The 25,253-nt window shown below is 37.6% G+C and overlaps 1 protein-coding gene and 1 long non-coding RNA gene across 23 annotated transcripts in view; one reads left to right on the top strand and one right to left on the bottom strand.

Moving 5' to 3' along the window:
• The window catches only part of LOC129487602 (uncharacterized), a 242,626-nt gene that overhangs the window by 156,866 nt on the left and 60,507 nt on the right, over positions 1-25,253 (bottom strand). The window lies entirely within an intron of this gene.
• NRXN3 (neurexin 3) overlaps positions 1-25,253 on the top strand; it is a 1,686,195-nt gene that overhangs the window by 1,649,066 nt on the left and 11,876 nt on the right. The window lies entirely within an intron of this gene.

Genomic DNA, 25,253 nt, shown 5'->3' with positions numbered 1-25,253 from the left:
ACTATCGTGAGGACAGCACCAAGCCACGAGAGATCCACCTTCATGACCCAAACACCTCCCACCAGGCCCCACCTCCAGCTTTGGGGATTACAATTCAACAATAGATTCAGGCAGAGACAAATATTCTAAACTATATCAGGAATTAAGTAGGCTTTGCTGTCCTTTTGCAGCTTTGAGTCAACCCAGATGAGAGCGAATTCTCCGATCCTATACTGCTCCTGGGAGGAAAGGGAGTGGGCTTTGTGAAAAATGGAGATTTAGTGAGTAAAGTGATGAGTTCACTGGAGGAAGGTTGGCTAAAAAAAAGTGACATGGCTGGGCATGGTAGCTCACACCTGTAATCCCAGCACTTTGGGAGGCTGAGGTGGGCGGATCACCTGAGGTCAGAAGTTCAAGACTAGCCTGGCAAACCTGGTGAAACCCCATCTCTGCTAAAAATTCAAAAATTAGCCAGGCATGGTGGCAGGCGCCTGTAATCCCAGCTACTCGGGAGGCTGAACCAGGAGAATTGCTTGAACCCGGGAGGCAGAGGTTACAGTGAGCCGAGATCACGCACTGCAGTCCAGCCTGGGCAACAGAGCAAGACTCCATCTCAAAAAACAAAAAACAAAACAAAACAAAAAAGTGAAATTGTCTTTTTTTTTTTTTTTGCATACCAAATCCTATCAATGAAAGAGACAGGAATAGATTCGACTGGAAGAGTCATGGGAGCCATTTCCAGGCTCTCATAGTCTTAGACGATACTTGGTAGTTCAGTGTCTGATTGTGCTTCTTCAAGCACACACAGCCTGATTGAAAGAGACTCCAGACAGCATACAAATTCTAGGCATTTTTACATCTGCCTAGCTGAATAGTGAATTAGCCATACAATAATTATTTAAAGAAAGAAATATTTCCTCAATGTTGTGCTGGAGATACAATGGTGGTGAGGAAGTGGAGATCAACTATTGATCTACTCATAATTGACACAATTTCACACTTTGGAGAAAACACATTCCTTCTTCCTCACCATCACCCTCACCATTGTAATTATTATCAATTAACTTGTTCAATATGTAATTTTGAAGTTGCCAATTATTTACCAGTGTGATTCATGATGTTAAAAAGAAATGGCTTTTACATTATTAATATTCTGCAATAAAAGTTTGGGTTTGTGCGCTTACAGTTAGTACAAAGCATTTTTCGTTTATTCTAAGACTATGTTAATAATAATGATAATAATAAAGAAATAACACTTTCTCCAGAAAGGAAATTTTAGGAAATCTGTTTCAGAACACCTGTCTCTACCACAAGAGCTTTCTAAGTCATGTTTTGATGGCTAACAGCATTCCAGTACTGGGTTGAAACATATGTATTCCTTCTATCAACTGAGGAACAGCAGGTTTTCTGTTATTGCCCATGCATGGTCACTCTCTGCTTATAAAAATTCATCACTTCTGCTGATTGCATTTTATAAGATTACTACTGATTACCATTTAGATTTGTTAAGTGACATAGCACATTTTATGGAGTCAGGAGCCAGTAACCATCAAGGTCAATAGCAGTAACCTGAATCAGTTATAAATGAATTGTTTTATTACCCACACAATGATCAATGTGTGCACTGCCACAGATTAGTTCTAGTCCCTGAATGCGTGTGTGTGTGTGTGTGAGTGTGCCTGTGTTTAGTTCTAAGGGATAACAGACTTCTCTGAAGTCTTCTTCATTGAAAAGAGATTGCAAGTGAATCTCTTTTCAGTGGAATAGAACTGAGTTATGGTAACAACATCATCTATACATCCAGCCTACCGTGGCCACTGAATCCAATGACTTTTTTTATTAATATAAAGGTGCCTGCCTATCCACAGCACTGCTTACCGTATTTCATTACAATGTATTGCTTCACTCAACACACTCTGAGTAGAGAAGATATGCTCTACAGCTTCAAATTCAGGCACTTCCTCCAAGCAGAGCTTGTTTATCTGTCTGTAACACACTTGGAGCATTTGAAAGGCTAGTGATGAAATCCATTCATGCTGTGAAAATGTGTTGAGCATCATGGCTGCTTCTTTTACGATGGCCTGGCGTGGAAGGATGGAGAAGGCCATTGTTATCACTCAAATGGCTATTTGCCTCTGGCATGACTTGTCCAGAGAAGTTGCATCATTTTAAAATGAATGAGGTTCTAGGGAACATTTGTAATTATAGTACCTTAGTTGTAACTTTGAGAGGTTTTAATAAGCTTGCAAGGAATAAATTTGGAATCTAGAGTAGTTTGTTCTATTTCTGGAAAAAAAAGGAATGCTTTGTACGTATGTAGGATCCTTTACCTGGCCACAGAGTTTGGTTTGAGAAGTGGACTTGGCTCTGGATAGTGAACAAAATGCTTTTTCAATTTTTAAAATGGAGGCATCTTTTTTTCTGGGAGCAAAGTCAGCAACTCCCCAAATGTGTGTCTCTTGTGTGACAGAGGAACCAAGTAAGAGAATAGCTTGGTATGTGCCTGGTTTTCTTCCACAAGTACCCATTTAGTAAAGGAGGCTTTTGCTTTTTACAAAGCATGAAAATTAGGGCTGCCTATAGGCCTGAGGGCCCTCCCAGACATTTGCCTAATGCCACCAGCCAGGATTATGGAAAATAAGCCTTGGCATACTATTCAACGGCACAGATTCACCCAAATTGCAACCGAGGAAAACTTGTTCATTTTTCAAACAGAGTTTGAGTAACCATAGACACAGGCAAAGTAATCTCTCCATGTGGTCACAATCGACTAAACTACCTTGTTCTATTTTCTACCTTCTCTCTCACTGACTCCATGAAGGGAGACTTGCTCAGTAAACTATTCAGGCAACTTTGTGAGCTTTTATTTGGTGCAAGGCACTGTTAATAGCTGTAAGTCAGCTGTTTTTAGTCCCCTCTCATTCCCTTCACACCGATTGATGAAATGGGAAAGAGGTTGAAGAAGCTCACTTTTTTAGATGACAAGTATTAAGTTGACAGATAAACCTTTAGGAGGTTCCAGTTCATTTCAGGAACGTGGTGACATGAGGTCTTTAAAGATCGACAGTCCTATTAGAGATAGAGACCACCAGGAAATCACAAGGAAAAGAAAAATGAAGGAAATATCTAGATTCCGTAGGAAATTGGGGGTGATGAGAGAATTTTAAGAAAAACACTTGCTTTATCACCAGCTGTATCATTTTGTTCAAAGGGATAAGAAACGTAATACTCTCTCTGAAGCTTAATAGAACTGCAGACCTATTGCCACAGTTTTCTCTTTTGCATAATCTTGTTTAGTCACTTAAGAGCTAGTGAGTGACAGATTTCACATGAGAATTGGTCACGTACAAGAATGTTAATTCAGAACTAGGTCAGATTATGGCATTTCACACATGCAAGATGGCAACACGCTTCCTCTGGTTAGACAAAGGCTTGAGGATTGCCCAGGCATCCGGTCCTGCTTTAAAGGAAGCTCTTGTAATCATAAGAACTCACAATGTATCCATAGATTTCTTAGATATCAGGTTTCTATAAGCCTAGGCATTGTGTATGGTTTTATTTTTATTTTGCCAAACAAGGGTTTTCTAGCTTCACTTAGTATGCCTGGAGAAAGCTATTTTGGTTTGGCCCAGCTCCATCACTCTAAGAAATGATGAGGATGAGCACTCTCGGTTTGTACCGACTACTCATGAGAGACTAAAAACTGATCATCTGGCTGCTGGCAACATTCCACTGCAACAGCTAATACAGTGTTTTGGAAAGATGCCGACAACAGCCAGATTGCATTAAGCACTTTACCGTTTAAGATCAGTTTTGCAGTTCAGAACTTGAAGTCAGCAGCAGATCTACCTTTTAGTTTGCAGTTTACTTTGCTCCTAGTTTTTCATGTCTTCTGTGAGCCTCCCTCATTTATCTCAGGGTGGATTCTAACACACATATGCTTATGTGAAAATTTCATAATACTTTAGTATTTAACAGGCATTTTTATATAAGTCAATTGATTTCAGGACACCCCCCCTGGCCGCCCTGATACCAAAATCTGCAGACGCTCAAATCTCTTACATAAAATGGTGTAGTGTATACATATAACTTACACACATACTTCTATATAATTTAAATAATCTCTAGAGTACATATAATACCCAATCCAACATAGTCATTATACTGTATTGTTTTTGTGTTTTTAATTGTAATATTTTCATTTACCTGCGGTGGTTGAATGAGTCGAGGGCACGTAGATATGGAAAGCTGACTGTTACTACTCTCCTTTTACTTATATTACAATATTATCTATGTTAGTGATGTTCCTAGTTCAAGAGAAACACTTTAAAAGAGTTACAGTCTGAGTGTCTCCTAAGTTGCATTGTGGAACTAAACACTAGAGACAGGAGTCGGGCCCTGGCTCTAATACTCAGTGTCTTTATGACCCTGAGCCAGTGCCTTAAATTCTCTGCAGTGTAGTTTCTTTAAACAGTGGTTCTAAACCGAGGGAAATTTTGTCCCCAGGGGACATATTGTCAATGTCTGGAGGTGTTTTCGATTGCCACACCTGGGAAGATGCTAACGGCATCTAGTGCGTAGAGGTTAGGGATGTTGCTAAATATCCTGCAGTGCTCAGACAGCCCCCACCACGGAGAATTATCCAACCCAAAATGACAATAGTGTAGAGGTTGAAAAATGTCACCTTAAAATGTAAATAATGTCTATCCCATTATCACAGGATTCCTATGGGGCTCAACCCCACATTTTGTTAAAAAAATAAAAATAAAAAAACATAAATTGCCCTTCTATGTCTGATGTTACTACTATGGGGCATTGCACATATGGACACCAAACTTTTCACTTAAAAAGGAAAATGGATTTGTTCTTTTAGATTAAAAGTTATAAATAAAGCTATCAGATTAAAATATATTAAATATGTCCACTGAATCTTGGTTTTTAATTTTATGGTTTTAAATGAATGCTCTAAATATAAAAAGAAACAATGAAAAGTTATTAGGCTTAGGAGAAACCTACTATTCAGTGACTAATATAGATAAAGGAAATTGGAATCCATGCAACTAATAGACTTTTCTATTAGGGTACAGCCACAGCACATCTTTCCTAATAGAAGCAAGCCTGAAATGATAAGTTGTTTGGATTACATTAATTAACATTCAACTCTATTAGATTTGCACCTGAGGTTGGGTTCACTTTACTGGTGCTGATGAATATCAAACTACACAATATCTACTCACATTATATTAGAATAAAACATGTTTTACATTGAAGGCAAATTTTAGATTCGACTCTTAATAATGGTCTTTTATATTAACTCAGATAACTAGAGATAGTAAAAGAATGAATTAAAATTCCAGTGAGCCAAACTACAACATTGACAATAGTAATGAGAATTAATTCTGTGTTGATTTTATGGTGCGTTTGCCTCATAAGTATATATAACTCTGGAGTTTATGAGGCATGTTTATAGATCTTAACTTCTTACCTTAATTTTGTAATGTTGTCCTCTTAAAATTTTTGCTTGAGACTGATGGACAAAACCTCCTGAATTTCTTCAATTTACATGAGCATTTTTACTGGGAAAGAGCATGCAGCCTTCATCAGATTCTCAATAGGGTTTATTAACAAAAAATGTTGAGAAATCACCCTTAAAAGGCAGGCAGCTATTGAATGCTTGTTTTCACTGAAGTCCTCCTAAAATGATATCGCATGGACACTATCAGTCTCTCAGCAGATCATCTGTAGAGGTACCAACTGATCAAAAATTCAAAGGTCTTAATTGACATACTCAGATTTTTTAAAATTTAAAGATCCAGATTGGTAGCTCAGCCATATAGCTAAATTGAATAATTATGCAAATGCTGCACAATATTATTTAATTGGACCTTTTGGAATGAAAATAACCCAGGTGTGCACAACTCTTTGCAATCTTGAGCGACCATTCTAATATATACCTGCCAAGTGACAACATCTTGTATATAAACAGGCAGAGGAAAAAGAGTTCTGGCTGCCCTCCCAGGAAAATATACATGAAAGAACATTTGTGTTACAGCACATACATATTTCTGAGTTGTTTGTTATTAAAGTCCCATTGTATGAAAACAACTATATAGACAGACTGGCAATCCAGAGAGTTGGTAGTTACATAAACAGGTCCCACGGCTACCAATAATATTAACACGGTATTCTTAGCCCTTAGGAAACAAAACACAGAAATTTCTAATACTGGGAGTTTAAAGTGCCACAGTGGAAAAGCAAACTCAATTACAAATGCTGGATTCCACCCAGAGCCTATTCTTTTCGTTTTCTTACTTCTGTTTCTGCCACCTTCCTTTCTTTTGATAAGGTATTTCCAAGTACTGCTCTTAGAATTGCTAAATGTGTTCAGAGAATGTGTGATAAGATCTGATTCTCCTGGAAGGCCAGGTTATTTTAATCTTTCCATTTCTCAAACCAACCATTTAACTAGGTATTATTTGTTCCTGGGCATCACAGCTAAAGACACAACATTTTACAAGAAAATGTCAGCGTTGAAAATATTATTTATCTGTCTATCAAAATGTAGCCACGTGTCTGTTCTTATTTGGTTCTAGTAAACCATAACCCTAAACATGACACAACAGGGGCTAATGAAATATTTGCCAAGAGCGGTGCTCTAAGTTAACAGTAAATAATTGAAAATAACTAAGTCAAAACCAAAACCAGGGAAGTTTGCATTCATTCCCAATCATACTTTAACAGAACTTGCAGTTGCCACAGATTCAAACATCTTCCTCTAGTGCATTTGTCTTTTCATAGCAGAGGACGAACAATCTCTGTGACTTTCTTATATCACTGAGACTATCTTGCACAGTTTATTTCAAAACCAAGAGTGTTCTCTTTCGTTCCATGCCACCAGTGACGATAAAAAACCAGATCTAACTGAAACTTCGCTCAACACATTCCTGACGCCGCACCCCAACCCTAATAGCCTCTGGTAACCACCATTCTACTCTACTTCTATGAGTTCAACTTTTGCAGTCTCCAAAAAGAAGTGAGGTCATGTGATATTTGTCTGTGTATGTTCCATTTCACTTAGCATAATAGGAGGACTAAGTTCAAGAGATCTATTGTACAACATGGTGACCATAGCAAATAATAACATCTTGTATTCTGAAAATCACTAAGGGAGTAGATTTTCAGTATTCTTATCAGAAAAGAAAACACAGTGAGGTAATGCTTGTATAATTTAGCTTGATTCAGGCCATTTCACAATTTATATACATTTCAAAACATTATGTTGCACATGATAAACATATACAATTTTTATTTGCCAATGTGAAAAACATAGAGAAGTCCCTCTTCAGAACCTGTCCTATGCAGCTGTGACTCTCTCGGCTTTGTGAGCATGCAGACAGTGTCATTTAAAATATTTTCCTCTGTACCATAACACTTTTCCTTTTAATGATATGTAAGAATAATATTTCTCTCTAGTCATTTCTTTAACTTTGAAATAATTCAGCATCTCAAGATTTTGATTTCCATTTCTCCATATGTACATTTTTGGGGGCTCTGTTCTGGGATTTCGGGCTAATCTTTGTCATGGAGACATCTGTTTTTGGCAGTCTTTGTTTCCAGGGAGTGAAAATGTGTGTAGAAAGAATTGAATAGCTACATCTTAGGTGAAACAATTGAGGAACTGGATGAAAGATATTTGTGGAAAGCAACATAATTTTTCAAACTGGAATATGGCCATTGCCCTGGGTTTCATATTTATCTTCATAAGCAAAGTGGTTTGGGATTCTGTATAAGTATGAGGATTTAGGATTTCAACACTAAACCACATCCCTGCACAGAGCACATGGGCTTTGTTGTTGATAATCATCATAGTCGCACAGGAAACTTGACAGTGACAGCAGGGGAACAGCACAGTATCCTACTTGGCCACTGGTAGGAGGATGCAATTTAAATCCTGGCATGCATAGAATAGCCTCACTTATCTGTGGATTGTTATTGTAATCTACATAGTAAATTTCAATCAGAACTCAGTTTTGTGCAGTTGATTTCCAAATTCCCAACTCCACATCATTAGGGTACAATGTTTTCTATAAGATTTCTTTGTAATATTATAGAGAGAAGAGCAGAACAAATGCAGTTATTCCTCTCAAAGTTCAGCCGAATGCTACGAATAGTTCAATAATTTGGACTGAAATGGTTCTGTGCACTGAAGGAACACATTGGCAAATGACAAAGATGACACTAAGTGTGAGCCACAGCTATTGTTTTGATAGCCCACTCTGCTTTTCTAGTTAACTTTCTTGCAACCATCAGTTCCATATTTAAGACCAGAGGATCAGTTCTGATGATTCTCATTCAAACTCTTGCCAACTGACATTTAATGCACTTTAAAGTTGTTAAAACCAAAAGCAGGAAATGTTACACTTGTAGTCTCAAGCCTGGCTCATGAGAAAGTTCCATCCACTATTCTGGAAAAAAAATAAAACTAGCCCGCAGGACACAAAGCTACCTGTGGTGTTGCGAACTATGCTTCTCAAAATCTTTCTTTTGTTTGGCCACCTTTATAATGGGAGCTCTCCAACAGAGAAAGAGCTGCTTACAGCTTCAGAGTACAGATGGGTGACTGTTGCTGTGCAGTCTCTGAACATCTTAGATTGAGGGTCCCAGAGAACCTCATATATGTGAACGTTAGCACAGTGCAAAAGATGGGACAGAGCTTTCCAGAGCAGTAACAGATAGCTGTGCCCAGCACTTTCTTCTAAAAGTTGGAAATGCTGGATGGAAAATTTGTCATTGTTTACATAGCACTCACAAAACAAAACAAAACAAAACAAAAAAAATCCTGACTCACTAGCTTCTATGTTGTCCTTTTTTGGTCCATGGTTCTATTGCTGCCTAATTTTCATACGGGACCCTCACAGTGGTTAGTCTGCACAGTAAGGAGTTAACTGTGACATCCTCATCCTTGAATGCTGGACTCACCACTTTCTCAGCTCAACATCCCATGTGTCTAAAGTAATACTGTTAGTATCCTACATTATTCCAGGATCTTGTCATGTCACTTCAAGAAACAAATTATCACCACTTTCTAAGACTTACCAAGCTAGGGGTGTTGTAAAGTATGTATGCAATTGACTTTTGACTTTTGATTCTTATGTTGAAAGGCAACATAAAAAATAAGCTTCCATTAATGTAATGATATAGTATCAGGAAAACAGTATCTACAGTCCATTCAAAATATCCTGAAAATTATAGTGTTGATTTTGGAACAGTTTTGAGTTCCATTGGCCATAGCGCTTACCTTAAGTCATTGGTTTAAAAAATTAAAAAAAAACCATCTTATCCATTTCATATGTTTTACAGGCACTAAAATGGGGCACAGAGACTAACTCACTTAGTTGAGTTAACCAATAAGTAAAATTGCCTTCATATTCTGCTTCCTAATGTTGTACCTTCTCTAGCAAGTTCAAGAGAGCTTACTTTCTGGAAGCTTTGCTTGTTAGTAGGATGTGTAACCTGTGGGAAAAGACCCAGCAGCATCCAATTTTACTAATCTCCTTGCCTTCTCTGAAAACACATTGAACAGAAATATCCCCATCTCTTTCTCCTTCGTGGGTTTTTCCTTTGGGCCACAAACAGTGAACGCCACTGCTTTACAAAGTTCTTCTTTTCACCACTAATAGTTCTTTGATGTCATTTTTTGTAGAAGTGTCAAAGTTTTTCTCTAGAGGCTTCCACACAGTTAAATTCTTGCTTTTGGATTCTTTCTAAACCAAATAAATAGATCTTCAGAACTGCAGGTTAATCAAATGCCTTCAAATATGAAGGCTGTTTAGGAGCTAAGCTGCACAGACATTTTCCAACATTTAAACTCTTCATGCAGCATCTTCCTATCTCAATTTGTACCCATTATCCAGTTCCACATGGCATATTGGGAAATACCTTTTTATTTTCAATATTTATATTTGTCTTATAGATATTTGTCCTTTCAAGTAGGACAAAGTGGTAATGACCTGCCTCTATCAAAAAATTCTACCTAGTAATCCAAGAGAAGCAGCGTGTTCCTAATGAGTTGCTTACATAAAAGCCAATATATTTTGTACTGAATAGTATACAGTGTCAAAAACTCAGCCTTTTTGAGGGACCCAAGCAAGCCTAACCCACATGATTTTACAAGGACAATACTTAAAAGTCATGAACTACTAAGTCTCAACTTTCAGACTTAAGACTCATAAACGTTTTAATTTTTTTATCCCTTAAAAATGTTATTTTTGGCTAATAGCATTGAAATAAACATTACTATAGATTAATACTATGAAGCAGGAACAAAATTGACGAGCAGGCATTCTCACAGGGAAGGACTGTGTGTGAACACATTAAACTTATGCATAAAGGTGGAGACTGTAAGTGGGTTCCAGGGTTTCCCCATGCTGACTTTTTAAATTAAATGTGGCACTATTGCTAAAAATAAAATTTAGTGTTTCTCAAATTTTTTTTAGATGGATACCTCATATGGCACTCACAAGTAGTGTGAAAACTTAAGTAGTATATCCATCTAAAGCAGCACAAGCAATATGTCAGCATCTTTTCACTATTACCACAGAGAAATAGTATTGGAGACCGTATTGAAAATGACTGTAGTCTGGCTGAGGAGATATTAAGTGACCAGATGGCCTCTGGCACTTCTGTTTTCAAAGCTGCCTATAGCGCCTTTCTCACTTTGTGACACCAAGCTGCTGCCATGCTAGTGTCCTGTCCACCCTCAAACACCATGCCACTCAGACGTGGTGGGATTCGTGTTTCTGAAGGGGCACAGTAGGAAGCTCATTCTTGGGCCTTCTGGCCTGCCTGAGACTGTGCTAGCAATACAGTCTCATTGTGTACAAAAGAAGCCATTTTTCTTAACACCTTTGAGCCATTAATGAAACCTATCAGTTTGGGGTGGTCAAAAGACAAAATTACAACAAATTTAGCTTAAAGATATATTGGTTTTACTTGCAATTGTAGAATTGGGCAACACCTTGTTCTATAAAATACTATGTTCCGATGAGCTGGGCAAGCTGTTGTCTGACTTTACGGACAGAAAAGGACTGAAGAAAGCAGAAACAAAATGAAAAGTAGACGGGTTGTTTCAACATTTCCTTCTTTCTAGGGTTTAAGCAGAGGGGACTTTCTTATGCTGGATCAGATAAAGGGCCCCTTCTGCTTGGTTGCTGTGAATCTCCTGTTTAAAAAGAAAACAAGAACACCACACAAAAATACCTGACCCATTACGGTTTGGTCTGGTTTGCTGAGGCCTAGGGCAGGAGTCTAGCCTAAAACAATGGCCTCCTCTAGACTTGAACAGGGTTACATTGTAGAACAACATAACAGGAAATGAAAAAGAGAAATGTGATGCTCTCCAACAATTGGTCTATGGGACTTTTAAAAAAGTGTGTATAGAGTCAATGATGAATTAAGATGTGGTATGAAAGAAAATGACACAGGACAGATTCAGAGTCATTTGTTCAGTTTTAAAATCAGATGATTAGTTTTGCTGTTGAGTCATTTCAGTTCCTTATGTGTTCTGGTTATTAATCCCTTGTTAGATGAATAGTAGCAAATATTTTCCCCCACACTTTTTGGTTGTCTCTTCACTTTGTTGATCGTTTCCTTTAGCGTGCAGAAGGTTTTTAACTTGATGTAATCATGTGTCTATTTTTGTTTTTGTTGCTTATGCTTTTAAGGTCTTATTCCCCCAAAAATCATTGCCCATACCAATGTCTTATAGCATTTCCCCAATGTTTTCTTCTAGCAGTTGCAGAGAACACTTGTAATTTAACAACTCAGCAAGGGAATCAAATCATTCAGACCAACTGAAGCTTTCAAAATGTTACTGCTTGAATGGGCAGAATATCCAAAAACATTTATTGTGTGATCCTAAAATCTACATATTAGAAACTGATAGAAAACTCCTGATGTATCAGTAAGATGATAATTACCCTTGTGACATTTCTGAAAGTATGTATGTATGTATTTAAACGAATGCTTGTATATCTAGCGTCTCTTTCAATTGACTCAATACCCAAGGAATTTCATCTCCATTTTACAAATAAGAGAGATTATGACTTATTTCAGGTCACAGAAGTTGGATCACAGCTGGAACTTTAGTCCAGTTGGGTCTAGAAACTCAATTTTCTTTTTACTTTCATGACTAAGGACCACTCTATAACTCTGAGGCAAAAAGAGCAAATATAATGAAGTAATTTAGAGTAGTGTTTCTAAATCTAATTTTGCATGAGTCCCTTGGGGAACTTTTAAAACATGTAGATAACCAGGCACTTCCTGCTATCCTTTTTCCACTGCCCCTAGCAGAGAGACTTAGTATGTCTGGTTTAGGTAACCTGGGATTGTGCAAAAAAGTAAATCTTCAGAGTCCCTCTGAATATCAATTCTCATTATGTAATTATGAAGCCTAAGGCTTAAAAGTATGAAATAAATCTGTAGAGATCTTAGGATCTCCTGTGGAAGTTGTTTTTGTGCCTAAAGATTAGCTTGTTTGTAAGTTCCCATGCTCAGTGAGAACTGAATATTTTAAAAAACTGGTGAAGGGTGGCACTGTATTTTAACATAAAACATGCAGGACTAGGATACAGTCATGGCCATTCAATTTTTTAAGTTGTATAACTTTGGGTAAGTTACTTAGCTTATTTCAGCCCAGATTTACTGCGATGTAAGGTATAATTATAATTATTGAGTAAAATAAACTATCTAAAGCATTTAACACAATGTCTGGCAGAGAATAAGTTTTTAATACTCTTAAAAACATCTCCTTCTGGAGATAGGCTTCTAGTTAATTAGTGTTTTAATTATGTAATTATAATTTATGTTTCCTTTCTCTTTCCTCATATTTGCTAGGAAAACACTATGTCAACCATTTGATCATACTCATTTGTTTCTAAGCATATATCTTAACTAATCTAGAGAACCATATTCATTGAGCTTTTGGAATGACTAGAAAATTTCTCTAAGTTTCCTCCCTTATCTACAGTTTAGTTTACAAAAATTAAATAAGCTTATGATGTGTGTCTCATCCACCCAAGTACATCTGCAGGGCTCCTCTATTGTAAATCAGCTGCCTAAGGCTCAGGTTAGACACAGTCAAAGCCCTGTATATTTAGGGTACATAATCTTGATGTCAAGTGCTGGACTCTTGGGCAAACTTTTCATCTTTTTATGTGAAACTGATTTCCATTAAGTATGAAAACACCTTGGTGGTATTGATTTTATGAACCCTGTACATTCCTTGCAATGAAGATGGATTTTAGGGTAAAAGAGGATGTTTGCAAGAAACAGCGAGTTTTATTTTAAGAGAACTTATGGGCCCCATAGAGAAGAGAAAACAGGTTGGAATGTCCAGCTACTACCACCCAATGGGATCCCAGCACAAAGAAAACAGTCAAAATTATGTTCATCATGACAGAGCAAATGAGCTTTTGGGGAAAACAGAGGCAAAATAAACCTTTTTGAATAATTTATCATTCTATAAACAGAATCATAAAGTGTCATGGTATCAGTTCAGGAGGAAGGTCCCACTGCTCCTGTGTTCTACGTCAGTGGCTGCAGGGCCACAGCAGGCAGAGATAACCAAGCATGCTTTCACTGCCCTGATCACCATTCCCCCATTAATAATTTGCTTGGCCCGTTCCTTCCTACTGCCTGAAGAAAATCAATGTCTGGCAGCTCTAGGTTGAATTACTGTTTATTTTATCTTCAGCCTACACAACTGCAAAAGGAAAGCCTGAGTTTTTCTTTTTTTTTTTTTTTTTTTTTTTTTTTTTTTTTTTGAGACAGTCTCGCTCTGTCGCCCGGGCTGGAGTGCAGTGGCGCAATCTCGGCTCACTGCAAGCTCCGCCTCCCGGGTTCATGCCATTCTCCTGCCTCAGCCTCCGAGTAGCTGGGACTACAGGCGCCCGCCACCGCGCCCGGCTAATTTTTTGTATTTTTTAGTAGAGACGGGGTTTCACCGTGGTCTCGATCTCCTGACCTCGTGATCCGCCCGCCTCGGCCTCCCAAAGTGCTGGGATTACAAGCGTGAGCCACCGCGCCCGGCCTCTGAGTTTTTCAATGCATATTCCAATACCTGTTTATGGAAGTGAGAACGAGTCAGATAGTGATGTATTTTTTCAGTTTCTTAAGCCAGCTGTGGATAAGAAGGTCCAATTTGCATTGGAACTGCTAACTAGGACTCAGGGAAATCCTATCTGGTTTAGAGAAGAGTAAATGAAAATAAAACATAATTGTGAATGCAATGCTTCAATAATCAGTTTGCAAAACATGTATCCACTGTCTTGTGTGGGCAAAGCACCATATTAGGAACTACAGAGGACTGCAAGAAAAACAGAAAAACAGAAAAACAGAATGGGCTCCTTTTGCAAGGTATTTGTGGCTATTCCAGGCATCCTTTCTTCTTTCAGCAGTGATCTCCTGAGTTGTTACTATGTGCCTGGCGCTGTTCTGTGGACTGCGGACAAAGAAAGTCTCTGCTCGCTTGGAGCTTACATTCCAGTGAAGTCGGGGAGGACTAAACGTAAATACATGGGCAAAAGTCAGCTAATAAATACTATGCAGAGAATCATGAGGAGTTGATGTTCAGTTAGTGAGCAGGCTGGTTCGTTACTAGGGAAGATGTGAAGGGCCTATGAGAAGTAAAATTGTAGCAGAGACCTAAATAACGAGAAAGAGCTAGCCATGCGCTGAGCAAGGCAAGGGGTGTTCCTGGAAGGGAAGCCAGAGAGTATGGCCAGAGCCCGAGATATCCTGGGTCTAGTGAGTCACAGATGAGACTGGAGTACTGGAGTAGGCAGCTGGCAGGTCACAGTGGACTTTCCCAGTGATTCAGGGATTTTGATTTGGGGAAACCTTTGAGGATTTTAAAGAGGAAAGTAACTTGATCTGATTTTTATTGGATACTTTAAGAAATAAATTTTGTTTTGTATACTTAAGGAATACAACATGATTCTATGAGATATATATAATAGTAAAATAGTCACCATAGAGAAACAAATTAACATATCCATCATCTCACATAATTATACATTTTCCCCTTGTGTCAAGAGTAGCCATAATCTGATTTAGCAAAAATGATGAATACAATACACTATTATTAACTACAGTCCTCTGCACATTCAATCTTTAGACTTGTTCATCCTGAACACCTGTTACTTGGTATCCTCTCACCTACATCTCTCATTTCTTCTCCCTCCTCCCACCTCTAGTAGCCACTGTTTTATTCTCTATCTCTGTGGGTATTAGACATTGTTTTTTTAGATTCCACGTATAAATGAGATCATGTGATATCTTTCTTTCTATGCCTGGCTTATTTCTCTTAGCATAAAACCCTCCAAGTTATGTATATTGTATCAAATGGCAGGATCTCCTTATTTAAGGCTGAACAATATTCCACTTAATATTTCATAACGTGTTCATCCCTTGACAGATACTTTGATTGCTTTCTATCTTGGCTAATGTGAATATAGGTCAGGTTTGGTTCCAAACCATTTCAACAAAGTGAATATTACAGTAAAGCAAGTCACATGAATTTCTTGGTTTCCCAGTGCATATAAAAGTATGTTTACACCGTACTGTGGTTTGTTATATGTGAAATAGCACTATATCTTTTAAAAAAATACTTTGATAAAAAATACTTTATTGCTAACAAAAATGCTAATGATCAACAGTATTCAGCGAATGTTTTTGCTGGTAGAGGGTCGTGTGTTGATGATGATGGCTGCTGACAGATCAGGATGTGGTTGCTGAAGGTTGGGGTGGCTGTGGTAACTTCCTAAGACAAAAATGATGTTTGCTGCATTGACTGATTTTTCTTATCACCAAAGATTTCTCTGTAGCATGCAATGCTGTTTCATAGCATTTTAATCAGAGTACAACCTCTTTCAAAATTGGAGTCAGTCCTCTCAAACTGTGCCTCTGCTTTATCAATTAAGTTTATGTGATATTAATATTTAAATATTTTGTCATTTCAACAGTGTTCACAGCATCTTCACCAGGAGATTACTTATGAAGTCACTTTACTTATCCATAAGAAGCAACTCCTTAACCATTCAAGTTTTTTAAGAAAAATTAATTTTAATAGTTTTGGGGTTATAGGTGGTTTTTGGTTGCATGGATAAGTTCTGTAGTGGTGATTCTGAGATTTTAGTGCACCCATCACCTGAGCAGTGTACACTGTACCCAATACATCGTCTTTTATCCCTGCCCCTCTTCCAACCTTCAAGTCCCCAAAGACCATTATATCATTTTTGTACCTTTGTGTCCTGATAGCTTAACTCCCACCTATAAGAAAGAGCATACAATATTTACTTTTCCATTCCTGAATTACTTCACTTAGTATAAATGGCCTCACACTCCATCCAAGTTGCTGCTAAAGACATTATTTTGTTCCCTTTTATGGCTGAATAGTATTCCATGGTGGATATATATACCACTATTAAAGTTTTGTCATAAGATTACAGCAATTCAGTCACATCTTCAGGCTCTACTTCTAATTATCTTGCTATTTCCACCACATCTTCAGTTACTTCCTCCACTGGTCTTAAACCCCTCAAAACTCTCCATGAGGGTTTGCATTAAACTTCCTCCCACCTCCTGCTAATGTTGATATTTTGACTTCTCTCATGAATCACAAATGTTCTTAATGGTATCTAGAATGGTGGATCCTGCTAAGAATTTTTTCAATTTATGTTTCCCAGATCCATTAGAAGAATCACTATCTATGGCAGCTATTGCCTTACAAAACGTGTTTCTTAAATAAGACGTTAAAGTCAAAATTGCTTTTTGATCCATGTACAGCAGAATGGATGTTGTGTTAGCAGACATGAAAACAATGTTAGTCTCCTTGTATATCTCCATCAGAGCTCTTGGATGACCAGGTACACTGTCAATGAACAGTACTATCTTGAAAGGAATCTTTTATTCTGAGCAGTAGGTCTCAACAATGCACTTAAAATATTTAGTAAACCATGCTGCAAAAAACTGTCATCTAGGCTTTGCTAGTCCACTTAAAGACTAAAGGCAGAGTACATTTAGCATAATTCTTAAGAACCCTAGGATTTTTGAAGTGGCAAATAAGCATTGACTTTAAGTCACCAGCTACATTAGCCCCTAACTAGAGAATCTGCCTGTTCTTCGAAGCTTTGAAACCAAGCACTGACTCCTCTTCTCTAGCTATGAAAGTCCTAGATGGCATCTTTTTCCAATATGAGACCATTTTGTCTACATTAAAAACCTGTTGTTTAGCGTAGCCACTTTCATCAGTTATCTTAGCTAGATTTTCTGGATAACCTGCTGCAGCTTCTACATTAGAACTTGCTGCTTCACTTTGTGCTTTTATGTTGTGAAGATGTTTTTTTTTTTTTTTCTTAAACCTCATGAAACTCTGGTAGTTTCCAACTTTTCTTCTGTAGCTTCCTCACCTGCCTCAGCCTTCATAGAATTGAAGAGTTAGGACCTTTCTCTGAATTAGGTTTTGGTTAACAGGAATGTTGTGGCTAGTTTGATCTTCTATGTAGACCACTAAAATATTTTCCATATCAGCAATAAGGCTGTTTTACTTTCTTATCATTCGGGTATTTACTGGAACAACAATTTTAATCTCTTTCAAGAACTTCTCCTTTGCATTCACAACTCAGCCAACTGTTTGGCCCAAGAGGCCTAGTTTTTGTCCTATTTCAGCTTTCAACATGTCTTCCTCACTAAGCTCAATCATTTCTAGCTTTAAAGTGAGAGGTGGGTGACTCTTTCTTTCACTTGAACACTTAGAGGCCACTGTAGTGTTATTAATTTGTCTAATTTCTATATTGCTGTGCCTCAGGAAATAGGGAGATGGGGGTGGAGGGGTGGAGAGAGACAAGGATAGAGAGACAGAGACAGAGAGAGACCTACCGAGAGAGACAGAGACCCAGAGAGACAGAGAGAGAGACAGTGAGACAGAGAGAGAGAGAGAGAGACGGAGGGAGAGAAAGACGGACAGAGAGAGATGGAGAGAGACAGAGAGAGAGACAGTGAGACAGAGAGACAGAGACAGAGAGAGAGAGAGACGGAGGGAGAGAAAGACGGACAGAGAGAGACAGAGAGAGACAGAGAGAGAGACAGACAGAGACAGACAGACCGAGATAGACAGGGACAGACAGAGACAGAGACAGAGAGATGGAGGAAGGGCAGATTGGTGAAGAATAACACAGACAATATTAAGTTTACTATCTTATGAGTGTGGTTCGTGGCACCCCAGAACAGTTAGAATACTAACATCAAAGATCACAGATCACCATAACAGATACAGTAAGAAAAAAAGTGGAAATTATGAGAATTACCAAAATGTAACACAGAGTTGCAATGTGAGCACAGGCAGGTGGAAAAATGGTGCCAATAGAGTTCCTGGATGCAGGGTTGCCAGAAACCTTCAATTTATTAAAAATGTATCTGTGAAGCACAGTAAAGCAAAGCACAATAAAACAAGATATACCTGTATTTGTTTCAAAATATAAAAATAATTTGTTTTTAATGCTGAACAAAAATGTCCCATGTAAAAAATTCATGTACCATCTGTCCCCAAACTCAGTTTCCACACCTAATTACAGTAAATAAAAAGGAGAGAAAAACCAAACTTTCAAGATGGAAAGGAGAACCCAGGACAGCCTCAAACCCAACACTTAGAATAGTATTTCTGCAGTAATAATCTGCTTGCCCAATCTACAGCAAACTTTCAAACTTAAGAAGGTAAGAGAGAATGGCTAAAACATTACGAAAGACAATTTAAAAATTGGTAAGATAGTAGAATGTTTAGATCTGGAAGGACTTTAATCTTTGTTCCTTACATTCACATAAGCCTTAATGTGTACCAAATTCTATGCCAAAATCTTTATTGTGACTCTACTGTACCCTACACAGATTTTTATTGACTCAATACTCTGTTGCACTTAATTTGTTTTTTAGTTTCAGCTAGACCTGAAACAACTTTAGGAAAAGGATAGTGTCGTCTTGCTTACTTTTATTTTTCCTACCAACTAGAATACTAATAATCATTCAAATGTTTATTGAATGAATTATTGGATAAGCAAATGAATTAATATAATTAGTTGCTTATATTTTACCCCCCAGACTAGCCTATAGCTTTAAAGTTGTAGTGACTACAATGTTTAGTCACTTAACCTCACAGGGTAGATTTGCCCAACTAATAAGATTTTGAATGGGAAAGTGCTTAAAAATTCTAAAGTGCTTCTCTAATGTTTGTTACTATTGTGTTCAAAGACTGTTAGCTACCAAATGAAGGTTTCATGTTCAACAGAGGAGGCTCAGTCCCAGACAATTACAATTGAGGTCCGGGCTACTCCAAGTGTGATCTTAGTATCTGATTCAGCAAACAACAAGAATGACCTCAACCTAAAACCCTAACCCAAATAGCAATTATTACTACTTCTTTCCAATCTCCATCTCCACACCCTCCAATAATGATAAATTCTTAAAGCTTGAATACATCTTTTAATTGTAAATTTGGGTTATTTATGCCTGTAATTTTACAGTTATTTTATTTCACTCTTGTGAGTTAGAGTTAAGCTCTGAAGAGGTCTTATTTTGATGTCTTTCCATAAGATTGTATTCCTTTTTTGGCAAGAGAACAGATCTGGAGTTGAGCTCCTGCCCTCCACCAAACTATGAGGTTTGAGACAAGTCGCTTGTCCCCCATGCCAACCCCTGGGGCCTCACTTTTCTCATTCAAAAGATTAAAGACTTTTGTCCTAACTCATGAATTTGTGAGCATTACATGTAAAATTACCTTAGAAACTGTAAAATATTCGTTTCAAATGCACCAAGATATTATCAGCTATATTTTCATGAGCTCAGCACTCCTTGATGGTCCTGAAGAGACCAAAGGGGCTGAGGCCGAACGGAGAATTCTCCTTAAATCTCTTGGAAACAACCTGACAGACTTCAGAATTGTGTAGTAAGATGAGGGCATAAGCGAACAGAGGGTCAAGGTAGTATCTTAGCCCCTTTCTCCCAAAAGTGTTGATAGTGGTTAAGATATACAAAAGGGTAAAACCACCTAAGAAACCGCCAGGAATTCTTTTTTTCATTTTGTTTTAATGCTAATTTAATAATCATGTCTTGGTGTAACTAAGCTTTTCTTCATCAAGGACATTATAAGCTCCTCGATACACAGGCTAAATCTTTATGCTTATTTGGTGTTTTTTAATCTATCTAGCATAGAGTAGGGCACAACATAGGTCTTCAGTGTGCCTTTGCTGAATTGAAATACAAAAAAACAAGCACACCTTACGATACTTGAAGCTCATTTTTATGAAGTATATGTGTGTAGTGGGGAATTCTAAAAACTATTTTTTGCTGGCACTAGTTTATTTAATCAAGAGGAAATATCTTCATAAAGTGAAACAAAGAGAAAGGACAGTGCAAATAGCACTCAAAGCTTGAGCTTAGCAACTGCTCCCCTCTTCTTAGTCTTGCCACTGTGTGGAATTTAGGACTTGTATATGCAGATAGCTTGTTACTTGCAAACCATTAGACCAAGCTTGTCCAACCCACAGCCCACAGGGTGCATGCAGCCCAGGACAGCTTTGAGTGTGGCCCAACACAAATTTGTAAACTTTCTTAAAACATTGAGTTTTTGCAATTTTTTTTGGCCTCATAAGCTATTGTTAGTGTTAGTGTTTTTTTTGTGTGGCCCAAGACAATTCTTCTTCCACTGTGGCCCAGGGAAGCCGAAAGATTAAACACCTCTGCATTAGACCCTTTTAATACTATTATAGATAATGTATTTTACAACATAAAAAAATCATCTGTGTACTAGTCAGAAATGAAGCTTTTGTATGAAACATTTTCATTCTTTAGTATGAATAGCCCAAGATTCTCCTGACTTTATTTCTCCAGCCCTGGCCCCTCACCTCTCCATCTCTTAGCTGGCCCCAGGTGTGGCCCAGATGTTTTAATCTGGGTGATCTGATCCAGCCTCTTGACTTTAAATGGCATATATATGATGATAATTTTCAGCTTAAGCCTCCCTTCAGAATTCCAGTTCCTCAAATCCATCTGGCTATTCAACCTTTCCACTTTGATATTTAAGAGACCCTTTGGGTTCAGAAGAGCTAGAACTTTGGATTCCCCAAACTTGCATGTCCTCCAAATTTTCTCATCTCTTAAATTTGATTCAGGTGTACAAACTCCACATCTGTCGTCATTCTTGGGCCCCTGTCCCAACTCTCTTCCCTACACCCAGTCAAAAAGTCCTGTTGACTCTGCCTCGATAACAAATTGCTCACACATTTCTTTTGCTTCAGCTACCCATGCTGTAGTGTAAGTCACCATCATTTCTTGCTTGAATTCTGCAACAGCTTCCCAATTGATCTCCCCAATTCTACTTTTGCTTCCCAAAAGTCCATTCTCCATACTGAAGCCAAAGTAATCTTTAAGAAATATACATCTAATCAAAACACTTCTTCACAGCAAAGAAAACAATCAATAAAATGAAAAGGTAGCCTACAGGTTGAGGAAAACATATTTGCAAACCCTATATCTAGTAAGGAGCTAACTTCCAAAATTTATAAACAACTCATGCAGCTCAATAACAAGAAAACATATAACCCTATTTTTAAAAATAGACAAAGGAACCCGAGTAGACATTCCTCTAAAGGAAACAAAAATGGCCAACATATATGTGAAAAGATGCTTAGCATAACTTATCACTAGGGACATGCCAATTAAAATCACCATGAGATATCACCTCATACATGTTAGGGTAGGTATTATCAAAAAGACAAAGGACAACATGTGTTGATGAGGGTGTCGAGAAAAAGGAACCATTGTACACTGTGGGTGGGAATTTGGATTGGTCCAGCCATTACAGAAAACAGTATGGAAGTTCCTAAATTAAAAATGGAATTGCCATATAACCCAGCAATACCTTTTCTGAGTATATACCCAATAGAAAGGAGATTACCATCTTGTAGAGATATCTACACTCCATGTTCATTGCAGCATTACTGTACCATATTATGAAATGGGTTCCTTCACCCCTTTTCTGAGCACCCTCCATGTCTACAGAAGAAGTTATAAGGAACAAAGGTATATGCAGGGCTCGTTTTGTAATGCTGACAACAGCAATCCTCACATCCAGACTTCCATGTTCACGTACAGGGTTCTCTACTTTCGTTCTAAGTCAAACTGTGATTCAGAAATGAGCTATCCATTCTCCCAGAATTCCTCCATTCACCCCATAGACACAAAAACCACAATCTATGAAAATGTTTTTATATATTTCACAGGAGAAACAGATGTGGAGGCTTAACTCATGCATCCAATGCTAAAAGTCTTCAAAATCTTCATTAGGTACTTGCTATTCCAACTTCTTTCTCAGCCCTCCCGGTTTGTAATTTTTTAAATCTTTACCCAGTGTGGCATGAAGACTGTTGAGATGGTTCCCTCTGCCTTCCTCTCTCTAGTATTCTCCCTGAGAAGTTTAAAATATATAATGTTATGCAAAGTACTTCACTGGGGCCTTCCTCTTGGGCCTCACCTCTATACACTGAAGACAATGCCTTCTAGCAAGGAGAACCCATGCTTCCGGAGAGGAGGGTTTGCAACTTGGAGTAACTTGAGTATATCTGGGATTCTTGAGCTCAACTCCAAGCAGTTCAGAAACATTTCTTTGAAACAAGTTCCCAAGATGAATTCTAACAACTGTAATATCGCATTTGGCATTTTAAAAATTTTGATTTTACATTTAGACAGGGCTATTAGGACATGGTGGGATAAAAATGGTAGTATCAAAATATACTGTTTCAAATCAAATTATTGTATTATTTGTTCTCAATGACAGACATAACCCAAACACATTCTTAGTACCCAGAATAAAGGCACAGCCACAAAATCAGGCAGTTATTAATAAAAACCTAGTGTAGATAGCTAATGAGAGATGAAAATGAAGCTGTGACATGATTATGAACTACTATTAGCAAGCAATATCATTTTGTATCTTAGAGACCAAACAAGGTTTGTGTATGTGAACTAATGGTTGACTTATATGGTAAAGATATACATGTATTATATTCAGGCTATGTTGGCTTCATTTGAAACTACAGCTTCCATGGGTTTAAAAAATACACATATGATTTCCAAAGTGACAACCCTAAATTTTCATATATTCAGTTGTTCAAACTAGTGATTTCTAGAATGTAAGTGGTGTCCTACTTGTAAGAGTTTTAAAACAGGCAATTTTGGAATAGGTAAATTACTCAGTAGAAGCCTTAGAGAACCCAAATTGCTGATGTATCTTTTTCAAAATGCCTCTCATTATCCAGGAGAATGTGTGTATTGGAAGTATCTTATTCTTTAAGTCTCACACTTAGACTGGTTATGTTTCCTACTTTTAAAAATTGTAGAACTTTATTCTACAGATGTCATTTGATGCCTTTTGAGACTGACCATATATGCATTTATACAATCTTAATTCAATGTTAAAAGTATAATTAGTCCAAAAAAATCAACTAAATGGCAACAAGGGTTTTTCTTTTTCTATATTAAATTTTTTTTCCTCCATCTAAAACTTTCCAGCTGCTCTTTGTGAAGTTCCCAGAATAATGATTAACATTATTAAACCAGAGACTAAAAATCTTGGTACGGACTGACCCATGGGGACACATTGCTATAATTATTTTAAAGTAAAATAATAAAAGGGGCGTCCCATAGCGGACAAAAGTTGGACTCATCCTCAAAATTTACTGTATTTGTCAAAGTCCCCTGAAAGAGTTCTTAGGAGTGGTTGGAATTGGTTGTCAGAATCAGGTGCTCTCAAGTGTCTTGCCTTTGTGGTTCGCCTACCTGGGTTTCCCAGTCCTTGGTTGAACATTAATGTTCTCAACGAGATATAATACTGAACATAACTCTAGTGATCTCTTCCAGTGGAGGCTGAGGCCATTTCTAAAAATTCCTTCCTTCTGTTCCTTCTACAGTATCTTCCTCTCCGTGTGCATACATGTGAGAGGCATAGTTTTCCTCAATGTACTTCAAATAAACCTTATTGGCATAGTTTTCCTCAAAGTACTTCCAATAAACTTTATTCCTTTCGTGATTGTCCTGTAGTTTACAGACACTGATATTGTATACTCTTTGGAGTGGAGAGGGGTTTTGCCACTCTTACAAAAAAAAAAAAAAAAAATTGGCTATTCCTCCATTTATCAGGCTCATTTTATTAACATTCTACTGTCATTGTGCCCTGTCACTTTGATTAAGCCCAAGAATGCTCCCACAGAGCAATGTTAATTATAACCCCTCTATGCCCTATAAAATACGCCTTCTAAAGGCTATGAATAAATTTGGGATAAATTTCCTGAAGCAGAACTGGCGAACCCATGTGTATTTTGATTCAAATTCCTGTCAACACAGGTTCTAGTTCAACTCCCAACACACACACACACACACACACACACACACACACACACCTCTCACATACTTTCCTTCTAATTGGCAGGAAACCTTCAGATGTCCTTCACCCCTACTGGAAAGGCATGAAACAAAACCCAGTACCTTCCTCCTACCCCTAAATTGGTTTTGTCTTGCTGCCCCTAATCCTAGCTTGCTGTTCTGTTTTTCTATTTTCCCCTAAATGCAACTTACTTTAAGCATGTGTTAACTGGATTAACATTCCTACAATTGAAGGATAGTACATGATAACCCATTTGTCAGTCTAGCTACTCTCTTCTCTTTTAAATGTTTACTTACGACGTACATCCAGACTGCACGCCCTTTTTATTTTTTCAAAGCAAAGCCAAAAATAAAGAAAATGTAAAATTAGTTTTTAAAGAAAATGCACAATCTGTTTTTAATTTTGGCTATCACAAAAAGGGGAATTAACCAGCCAAAAAAGCAAAGCAAAAAAAACGTGTCCCCTGACTGCTCTGTCTGTGCCTTTCAAGCCTGTGCGTCTGGTTGTTCATCTCTGAAAGTGTGTGAAATACTTTTTTCTTTAAGCTTTTTGTTTTTTTCTCCCTTCTTGTTTGGGAATTAAGTGCTTTTTATATTATATATATCTATATATATATATATCAATGTGTTTCTTTTAATTGCTGGATCTTTATCTTAGATTTGATTTTATCTAAAATTATGAGAAAAAAAGTTATGAATTGTTTTCTGCAATTTTTCCCCACTCCCTCTTTAAATGTGGAACAACTTCAGCTGCAGAATCCTCACATCCACATCTTTCAAATTAG

The sequence above is a fragment of the Symphalangus syndactylus genome, chromosome 8 (assembly GCF_028878055.3).
Source record: "Symphalangus syndactylus isolate Jambi chromosome 8, NHGRI_mSymSyn1-v2.1_pri, whole genome shotgun sequence".
NCBI classification, from domain to species: Eukaryota; Metazoa; Chordata; class Mammalia; order Primates; family Hylobatidae; genus Symphalangus; species Symphalangus syndactylus.
The sequence above is the reverse complement of the archived record's forward strand: the minus strand, read 5'-3'. Positions and strand labels throughout refer to the sequence as shown.